The following is an 11,097-nucleotide window of genomic DNA, read 5'->3' as shown; positions in this document are numbered from 1 at the left end:
AGATGTGGTATTTTTACTCATGCAGTTAATTCTATTACTTGAATTGTTTGTGTTTTGTGGTGGAAATAGTTGTGATAACATCAGCTCGAACAGGAAATCCATGTGGGTAACTTAAATTTAAGTGTTGAATGCGCCTTTTAGAGAAGCAGGTGAGGAAGGGTCAAAGGGCTGGCCAGAGCAGTGGGGGACGATGGTGCAGATTGTCTGTGAAGGAAGGCAGAGACCAGAGAACCTGAGATGTTCAACAAGAAGGCAAAGGCATCTGTGGTGAAAGGCTGTTGTCACCTTGAAAATGAACATTTTCCGTGTAGGAGATAGTTTACCTATTTTCAATATAAATAGCAGAGTTTAGCTTCTGAGGTCAGCAGGGCTGCAGGGGTCTGGAAAATGCAGATCATTGTCAGGAACTGTGGTGTAGAAATGACCCCAAACCATTTCAGAGTAAATCTGTTGGGTCACATCAGCAAAAATGGTTGGGTCAGAAGCCCCGAAGCTCTGTCTCTCCACCCAGGCAACAACTAAGCTGCACCCAGTTCACATTTTCAGAACTCTGAGACTCAGTCTAAACAATGAGAGGAGGGCTGCTGAACTTAAGGAAGAGAGGGGTTGGCATCCTAACTCACCTGCCTACCACTCCCTTCCTGGCTGGCTAGTGACCACTGAACTGGAAGAAGGCTCAAGAGTCCTTTCCTTGAAGAATTGTCTTTCATTTTTAGCTACCAGAGAAGTGCAAATCCAAACCACTTTGAGGCTCCATCTCATCCCCAGCCAGAATGACTGTGATCAAATAAACAAATTACAAATGCTGAAGTGGATGTGGGAAAGAGAGTGTAAACTGGTGTGGTTCCTATGCAAGTAGAGTTGCCATATGACCCAGATATACCACTCCTGGGCATATGTCCACAGGAGTCAATATCATAACAAAGAGGTATCTGCATATCTGTGTCTATTGCTGAATTATTCATAATAGCAAAGAACGGAATGGTTCTTGATGTACACCAACAGATGAAGGTAATGGAAATGATTCATGTATGCACAATAGAATTTTATTCGACTACAAAGGCAAATGAAATTTGCTTGAGTAGGGATCTGGAAAGTGGTATATTAAATAAGGTAACTTAGACAACAACTAATTTTTAATGTTTAAATGTATGTAAATAAGGGGGCATGACTGTGAGTATGTAGAGAGAGGAGACTATGGAAGGGAACGGGCAGTACTGAGAATGTGGAGGGGGGGTGTCACATGAGACATGAGAGTGGAAAGGAGCCTCCTGGGGGTGGCAGGGTAAAAGAGAGGATGAAGAAGAGTTCTGTGGGATATCTTTGTGTGTGCTGTGAGTATGTGTTGCTCTGATTGGTTGATAAATAAAGCTTCATTGGCCTATGGCAGGGCAGGATGGAACAGGGTGGGAAAATCCAAAAGAAATAGTGAGAGGAGAAAGGAGAGAGGAAGGAGTCGCTGTGAGCCACTGGCAGGAGAAGCAAGATGTGAAAATACGGGTAAGCCACAGCCACATGGCAACTTATAGATTAACAGAAGTGGGTTAATTTAAGATATAAGAGCTAACTAGCAAGAAGCTTGAGCCATAGGCCCATCCAGTTCATAATTGATATAAGCGTTTGTGTGTTTACTTGAGGCCAAGCAGCTGTGGGATGCGAGTGGGAGAGATTCATCTCAACCACAGGCCGGGCAGGACACAGGAAAACTTATGACTACAGAAGAGGAGTGGAGGGAGGGGGAAACAACAAAACAAATTTTTTTTGAAAGCTGACATAATGAAATGTAGTTCTTTGTACGATAATAAAAAAATAAATAATTATGTTTGTGTATTTGACCTGTGTGGTGGCTCTCTGAGGAGCTGGCTCAGGGCCTTGCCTTTATTGCTTCTACTTTAGAACAATCCCAGGACTGAATCAGCCCTAAATAGCCTTGCAAAAAGCTATTTACAGGTAGCTCTGTGGGTGAGGGATTAGAAATCTAGGATAAGCAGGAGACAGATAAAAAATATGGAAAGGAAGAGGCTGGGAACTGAGAAAGCAAGCAGAAAGTGAAGTATCAGGCACATGTGTAAACTCTCTAGTGACTAAGAGAGACACTGCCCACCTGCAAAGGCTGGAAAATACTTTCTGGAGATGGAGTTGTTTACAGAAATCATTGTCAGATCAGTAGATGATTAGCAAGCTAAACAGACATGTAGGCAGACATAAATAAAGAGTATAAACATTAAAAACCAATTTAGAAAATTCACTAGACAAAAGGTACTGAGCACAAGCAACAAAAACCCCAGGGAGAGAGAAGAATATGAATTCCAGGCAGCTGCATTATAACACAATATGCAAATGTTTGTTTTTAACAATTAAAAAAAATGAGGAAGGCAAAGAAACAGGAAATCATGGCCTATATACAGGGAAAGAGGAAGTAGAAAATGTCTCTAAGGAAACACAGAGAACTTACCTAATCATCAAAAAAAATTAGTTTAAGCATTTTGAATATGTTTAAAGAGCTGAAGAAAGCCACAGAGAAACAAAACCAGAGGAGTACAAAACCAAATAAAAGAACAAATGTGACAGACTTTTCTGTAAAGTAGGATTTTCTGAAGGGCCTTCCCACCTCGTCTTGACAAGGTTCACCAGTTCTTTCTTTTATGTCCTGCTTGTCCATTTGGATAGCATACTGTCAGAAGTCAAGGCAAGGGCACTTTCTTGCCCAGTGGCTAACTTTTGCCACAAGAAAGTAAACTTTATATGGAGTTTCCTTGATGCCTATCACCTTCTCTGAAATAGATTGGTGTTGCCAGGAATAAACATGTCTCATTGTCATAAAAACAAAGAATCTATGTTATTAAAATATCTTAAATGCCATATTCTGTAAATCTCTGAAGTGTTGACCTGTCTATCTAAAATATATCCCTGTTTGACCTTGAAAACATCCCTAACCTGACTACAAGTTTGATTGTAGTAGATGACTAACTACTACTAACCTGCATTTCTTTATATCCTAATTAGTTTATAATAATAACTTTCAAGGACTAGAAATTTTCATTACATTGTTAAGTGAGCTGTATAGGTACAATACCTTGAACAAGATTAGAAGTATATGCACAGTATGTTCTAATGAAATTTATCTCAAACTTGTAGCAATATACAAAATTTGTATATAAAATGCAAAAGTCCAATCCAATGTAAAATATTTAAAATTAGTAGTTGCTTTTTAAAAGTAGATTCAGTAACCTACCTTTTTATCTTATCATATCCATTTTTTTCTTTCAGAGTAGATTAAGTAATCTACCCTTAGAGTAGAAATATATGTATAGCATATTTAACAAAATTATCTCCAATTTGTATCAATATACACAATTTGTATACAATATACAAAAATCCAATCCAACGTAAAGTATTTAAAGCTAGTAGTTGCTTTTTAGAAGTAGATTCAATAATCTACCTTTTTATTTTATCATGTCTATATCCTCTTTTCTTCTTTCCAAAACAAGAACCCTGAATCTAATTTCCTTTGTTTACCTTTTTTCCTGACCATTGTCAATAACAACTTGTAACCAACCACCCTAAACAATAATTATCCATAACCCATTGAAGGAACAAAAACCACCCACCCCACCTTTTGGGAATGTGGGCATTGTATACTTAAATTTACTTCCTGCTGTCTGGGGCAAAGGCATTTTTAGGGGATCCTGAAAAGAAAAAAATTGGGTTAATTGTCAAGTCCTCGAAGAGGTAGCTGTACCATTTGCTGTTCAGTCTCTGAATAATGGGAAAGTGCAGGTCTTGTCTCAAGTCCTGACTAGTGTAGTCTGCGAGGCTGGATCATCTCAGCTAGCCATTTGGAAATTGTCCTGAGAAGTTTGTAGTCCAAAGCCGATCTTTGGATGGTGTCTGTCAGCCCAGTGGTGTTATCATAGTTCTTGTGGAATTATTGTTATGGGGACCCATCATCCTTTTGGAGACATCAAAGATTGCTGTTAGATGTGGTCATGGTTCACTGCAGAAAACTGGTAGAGACTCAAACCTGAAATCATGTACAGGAAGCTAGATGAAGCCTTTTTTTTCTAGAATTAGTAATCTATATAACCATTAATATCATGACAAAAATTTAAATAATATATTAATCTTATAGATTGATTTTGATATAAAATTCATGCCTTAAGAAAAGTTTTAAAGAGTCAAAATAAAACCAAAGGATCATGAGATTAGTAGCAATAGAATAGTTCCTTAATTTTGGTTTTCTTCTGTCCCATATCATGTCCCACATTTGACATGGTACAGAGATTTTGCAGTTCCCTTTAACAAGCATCTTGGGTTTAGAGAAGGAGAGAGCCACACTCCATCTCTCAAGCCATCTTTACTTTTTAATTGAACTCAGACTACATAAAGACCATTTCTGTTATGTGTCTGTAGAGAACAGCAGAAACAAACATTTAGGAAGATTTATGAGATTTTATTCTGTTAGATATGTGATATGCCAATAGGCCAATTTACTTTTTTTTGAGACATTTTTTTTTCTGGACGATTTGCCCTTGTTCTCCAGTTGTCTCATTTGCTCAGTGTTCTTCAGCTTCTTTACCCTTCATTCTCCTGAAAGACAAAAACAAAACCCTTCCCCAAACCTAATTTCAGGGAGGTTCTAAATCTAATCTTTATCAATTTTGATTTATGGTTTCTCCTGAATTTTTTGTTCTCTCTTCTTCAGCTGTTCTATCACCCAGAGCAGTACAGGTTTTTTTTTTTTTTTTACAATAGGCATTAGGTTCTTTAATTGCTCTGTGAAAGAGTTTCTTCAAGGATGACAGGAAAAGAATAAATGGAATTTGACATGGGGGCCTTTGAGAGGCTCCTAGGACATTTCCCTGATGGCAAAGGCAAAAAATTACCTTGTCTGTCCTTTGCTGATCTACATTCATTAGTCCAGTGCCTGCCTTTGCCACACCTTCTGCATAATCTAGAAAGGAGGGAAGTTCTATTGGGATTATTCCTTGAAAAAGAAAAAAACATTGTTTCTAGGAATGCTATTTACAGTCTCTTTTTAGATGACCTTGTTTACTACAATTGAAACATGACATTACTATTTTTCTTCAAACCTCTGGAAGTCACGTCTCCTATCTAAGCATCATCATGGTCATAAGATTCAATATTGATTGTATCTTGGATCCATTCCTCCAAGGGTGCTGATCTTTCCTTTAATGACATAATTACCCCTTTGCATTGTGCATTAGCACAATCAAAAGCTAGAGATTCAATTAATATTTGTCTAGCTTCTGAATTTCGTATCATTCTACTTACTTCTGAAGTCAATCTTTGTAAGAAATCAGTGACGGTTTCTTTTGGGCCCTGTATAACTTTTGCAAATGATTCCATTTTTTTTTACAGAGACTGAGGCAGCAAGTACAAGGTTACAGGGTCTTCTGTGTTTATATTATAGCTTTCATTTTAGTATTTTTATGGGATTTCTGAATATGTGAACAAGTAGGTCTCTGATTCTTGTGCCTTCTCTTGGGACTCTTTCTTTTGCTGATTTCCTTGTCCAGCCTCAATGTGGTGGTTTTTCTTTTATCTTATTATATTTTGTTTGGTTATGTTTTGTGGTTATCTCTTAGAAGCCTATTCTTTTCTAGTGAGATACAGAAAGGAAGTGGATATGGTTGGGAGCAGGGGTGGGGAGGAACTGGGAGGAGTAGAGGGAAGAGAAACTGAAATCAGGATATACTGTATGAGAAAGTAATCTATTTTTAATAAATGCGGGGAATTACCATCCTAAAGACAACCATGTCCAGGATCTTTTGAGGTTATTGACACTAGACAACCCTGCAGGCCTACTCCTCACCCCTACCCCTTGCTTTTCACACATGAGCCATCCCCTGCAGATCCAGCTTGCTGTTACCCTGCTGTTGGGCACAAGGCCTTTGTGATCCTGCATAACAGCTTTCTCTTTTTTGGAGTTATAAGTAAGTAACTCTCTAAGTGCCTTCGTGCTGTGCTTTGTCATCACAGGACTCTAAATTTCCTAATACAGGAAGGAAGAATCTGGTCTTTGCCTTTTTCTACATTCTGGGGACCTGATGACAATTTTTGTTGGTTCTTAACTTGTAGAAAAAACACACCTCTGTCTTTGCCTTTGTGTTCACATGAGCATTTCTCTGTATGTATGGTTATGCCCATTCTTCTTTACAAATGGATACCAGTTACACTGGACTATAAGGCCTAAACTATCCTAATTTCATTTTCACTACTTATAGATGAAATGACTTCATTTAAAAATAAGGCCACATTCTCAAGTATTGACACACAATTTTAAAATATAAAGGAGGCGGTAGACAGGCAAGTTAAACTGTGACAGGAAGTATTTGTTTAAAGTCACATTATCCTATGATCCATCACCTTTATTTGTGAAAATAAAGAAAATTTGTGCCAAATTTTCACAAAATTTGTGAAAAAAGAAAATGGGTGCCATAGAGACCAAAAAGCTTGTGCAAATCAAGTATTCTCATAGAATCTTTATATATGTTAGCCACCAAATAGAACAATTTAAATTCATGGAGAAGCTGATGAATGAATTATGCTATATTCCTTGGTAAGTCCAAACCAGTATGCAGGGATGAACTCAGCAATGCATTTCATTTATGTGGAGCTCAGTTACCAATAAAATGAGCAAATGGTGATAGATGTTAGAGCTGTGTTTGCTTCTTGAGAAGGCAACCGAGGAAGAGCATGTTGGGAACTCTGAGTAGCAAAATGTCAGCATCTTGGTTTGGAAATGTTGCAAATACTTGTCCAATTTTGTCTAGATGTACAGATTCATCAACTCTACACACAGTATTTGCTCATTTTTCAAGATGTGATTTATTCTATAAAAACTTCACTACAAGGATTATCATAAAGTATATCTTAATGTTTGAATACCGTGAGAGAATGAATGATTTAAGCATTGGCTTCTTTATCACTCAGAAAACATTACTGTCAATTTTTCTTGTGCAGGCTTAATCATCCAGCAGGAGGTAGAATGGAGACGAAGATAAAGATAGGCGAATGAGGAAGAAAAGTCACCCTTAAATCTGGTGAACTGAGGACAAGCACAGCTGACATCGAGGGACAGCTCACTGAGTCCATCCATCCACATGATGACTTGTGTTTAAGTAGAAACCACTCCAGATGAGTGTTTTCGGGAGGAATTTGGCTTTGGGGTTATTGATCTCCATCACTATTCTGGTGGCAGGTAAGTGTGACGTTCTGAGGTTGTTAAGAAATGAAACCATTCTTCAGGCTAACTTCGGACTATGATAATCCTTCTGCCTCAACCTTCTGACTCTTGGCGTTACAGACATACACATTTGGTGCAGGCTAACAGGGCCACTTTAACACTCTTCAGGTTACTGTAAAGCTGATTATTTTTAATAAGCAGGTTTTCTAAAAATATTCCATGGAGTAGATTATTTTATTGTTTGTTATAATGAAATTGAAGATGAATGACTGTCTGAAAAGAAATATTTTACTGGACTTCTTGCTTGTCCTGTCTTTAAGGTTGACACATATAAAAAACAAAAACATAAACAAACAAACAAATAAAAGACTAGAAAAATCTCTGAGGAGGGAAGCAATGGGAACCAGAGTAAAGTGGAGACACTGAACTTAGGCAGGAAGGGACCGTCCTCCATTATTGTAAGAGAAACAGGGACAAGGTGGCCTGGAAGTGGGGGAAGTGGGTCAGCTCATGAATTGGTGTCATAGTTACAGAATCTGTCTTAAAGCATTTGAAGTAAAGCTGTTGGACGTTGCCAGCAGAAAGAGGGGCCAAGATAAGGGCCATAGTTTGTGAACTACCACTACGAAGATGGGACAGGCCAGCCTGCTGGCTAAGGTGGTAGAACTCTAGTCTTAGTTCTGTTTCAGGAGAACCACAGCTCCTAAGAAGACTGATCAGTGTGAAAGTAAATTGATTTTTCCTCAAATACAAAAATACCAGTGTGTTTCCTTCTACTTCAAAATGTAAAAAATATAAGTCTGACATAAAGTATACCATTAATGATCCATTTCAACAGTTAAGAAAGCACGAGAGGCCTTTATATGAGGTTAATTTAACCATTTTCAAATTTTTAAAAACTATAAATATATATATATATTAAAAAATATATATATATATTTATGTTTGTGTCCATGTCATAGCATTTGTGTGGGGTCACAGGACAACTGTAGGAGTTGTTCTCTTTTTCTATGTGGGTTCCAGAGTTCAAACTCAGGTTCCCAGGCTTGGCTGCATATGTCTTTACATCCTGAGACATTGCTGGCCCCTAACCTTAAATGTAGAGATTTGTTTTGTGATCCAGCACAAAATCAACTTTGATAAACGTACCTAGGTCACTTGAAAAAATACACATTATATACATTGGAATTGTTTTATGAATGTCTCTTTGGTCACTATAATTGATACTGTTATTAATATATCCTATGTCTATAGTACTTTTTAAAGTTCTGATTGCTCAATCCATTTCTGAGGAAGATGTGTCAAAACCATCATCTGTGATTGTGAAACCACCTGTTTCTTTAATTTAGTTAAATTTTACTTTATGTGGTTTGAAGCTTCATTACTATGTATGTACTTCATCATGACAAGTAACATTGTGTGATTTTTAAAGTGACTAGTAACATTTTTTGAATAATTTTTCTGTTATTAACACAGACTCTAGTTTCTTTCTTTCCCTCTCCTTCTCTCTTCTCCTTCCTTCCCCTCTGCCGTTTGCGTATAGTTAATATTTTGTCACCAGAAGCTTTTGGTGTAGTTATATGGCATTTTACATCATCACCAGTAACGCCTGTAACTACCTGTGGGAACATGGTTAAAAGATTGACCCATGGTGAACAGTGCCTTGAGGAACTGTGAAAGAGGCACAAGGAAGAAGGGCAGAGGGCCTTTTACCTCAGGTGCATTATGTTCCCTGGATTGTTCTTGCATGTGATTTTGTGCCTCTGGTGTTAAAACATTTATATTAAATTTATATGACATGTTTATTGTTGTTGTATGTCAGATCATAGCTATAGAACCCAATTCTGGAAAAGGGCTGCTTTGTCAATATTTATTATGTGCTTACTGGGAATTATTTACATGTTTTTCTGAGCTCAAGCAACCTTTCTTGGATCATTGCTTTCTTTGTTACATTCATGTATGAAAGTACACTTAAACTGAAATAAGGATGTCTACAGCATTAGACTGTAGTCCACTCCATCCTTCAAGGTCTTCAAATCCCAGGTTCTATAGACACAGATCTGCACAGGTCAATGAAAGTCAACACCCCCAACACTTCATACACTTGCACATATTACCAGTCATTATAATTCTGTTCATGCTTCTAGGTAGGTAGTGATTATTTTACTGGGTTTTTGATTGGCATTCCTTTATAGTTACTAATGCTTTCTATGTGTTTACTGGCCATTTGACCATTTTTATTCTTGTGAAGTGTTTACTCAAATTATCTTTCTGGTTTTCAAATCTGGTGTTTAATGGGATTGAATAGGTTATTGGGAGTTCTTCATGGATGAGTGCTGTGGGATGTTTTCTGTATGGTGTAAATATGTATTGCTCTGATTGGTTGATAAATAGAACCATTTAGCCTATGGCAAGTCAGGTTATAGCTAGTTGGGAAATTGAAGAGAGACAGGAAGAAGAAAAGTAGAGGGCAGAGAGACTCCAGCACCACCAGAAGCAAGATGTGAAAACACTGGTAATACATGGCCATGTGGCAACTTATAGTTTAATAGAAATGGGTCAAGTTATGAGCTAGCTAGCAAGAAGCCTGCCATAGGCCATGCAATTGGTAATTAATATTAAGCTTCTGAATGATTATTTTATAAGCAGCTGTGGAACCTTGGGGCTGAGAGAGACTGGAGAAAACTCTGGCTACAGATGAGTGTTAGATTGTATCAAACTTCTTTGGCATCTACTGATAATATTATACTGAATAAGTGTGCTAAGAGTGGAAAACCTTGCCTTGTTCCTGATTTTAGCGGAATTCCTTTGAGTTTCTATCCATTTAATTTTGGCTATAGGCTTGCTGTAAATTGCCTTTTTTATGTTTAGGTATGTCCTGTGTATCCTTTATCTCTCCAAGATTTTTATAATGAAGGGGTGTTGGAATTTATCAAAGACTATCGCAGCAGCTAATGAAATGATCATGTAGGGTTTTTTTTCTCTCAATTTGTTTATATGGTTGATTACATTGACTGATTTTCCTATGTTTAACCATCCCCACACTTCTGGGATGAAGCCTACTTGATCATATTGGATGATCTTTCTGATGTATTCTTGGATTTGGTTTGTGGGTATTTCATTGAGTATTTTTGCAACTATGTTTATGAGGAAAATTAATCTGTAATTCTTTTTTTGTTGAATCACTGTGGTTTGGGTGTCAGGGCGACTGTGGCCTCATAAAATGATTTTGGCAATGTTCCTGTTTTTATTTTGTGGAATAATTTAAGGAGTATTGGTGTCAGTTCTGTTTGAATGTCTGGTAGAATTCTGTTCTAAAACCATCTGGTCCTGGGCTTTTATTTATTTATTTTTTTGGTTGAAAGAATTTTAATGACAGCTTCAATTTCAATAGGGATTAGAGGTCTGTTTAAATTGCTTATCTGATCTTTATAATCCCTCTCAAATAGTGCCACCCCTTTACGACTACTCACTTAAATATATGAGCCTCTGGAGCCAATTCATGTTCAAACCACCACAGCATGTGGCTATCATAGATGAATTTTTCAGAAATGTTGTTTGAAGTTGATAAAGACTATTTTTTTGTTTCTTTTCCTAAAATGGTGTATCGCAGTGTAGCCCAGGCTGGCCTCAAATTACTATGTGGCCAGCTACTCTGAAATTCATCATTTTTTTGCTACTGTCACACCACCCTCCATATGCCTGATCTTGTCTTATCTTGTAAGATGATCAGGGCCCTCCTGGTTAGTACTTGGAGGGGAGACATTTTAAAGCAGCGATCCTCAACCTGTGGGTCTCGACCACCAGAAAACACATAATTCTGATGGCCTTAGGAACTGAGACACTGCTCAGTAGCAAAATTACAGTTATAAGGTAGCAATGAAAAT

Source organism: Peromyscus eremicus, chromosome 12 (genome assembly GCF_949786415.1).
Source record: "Peromyscus eremicus chromosome 12, PerEre_H2_v1, whole genome shotgun sequence".
Lineage (NCBI taxonomy): Eukaryota > Metazoa > Chordata > Mammalia > Rodentia > Cricetidae > Peromyscus > Peromyscus eremicus.
The sequence above is the reverse complement of the archived record's forward strand: the minus strand, read 5'-3'. Positions refer to the sequence as shown.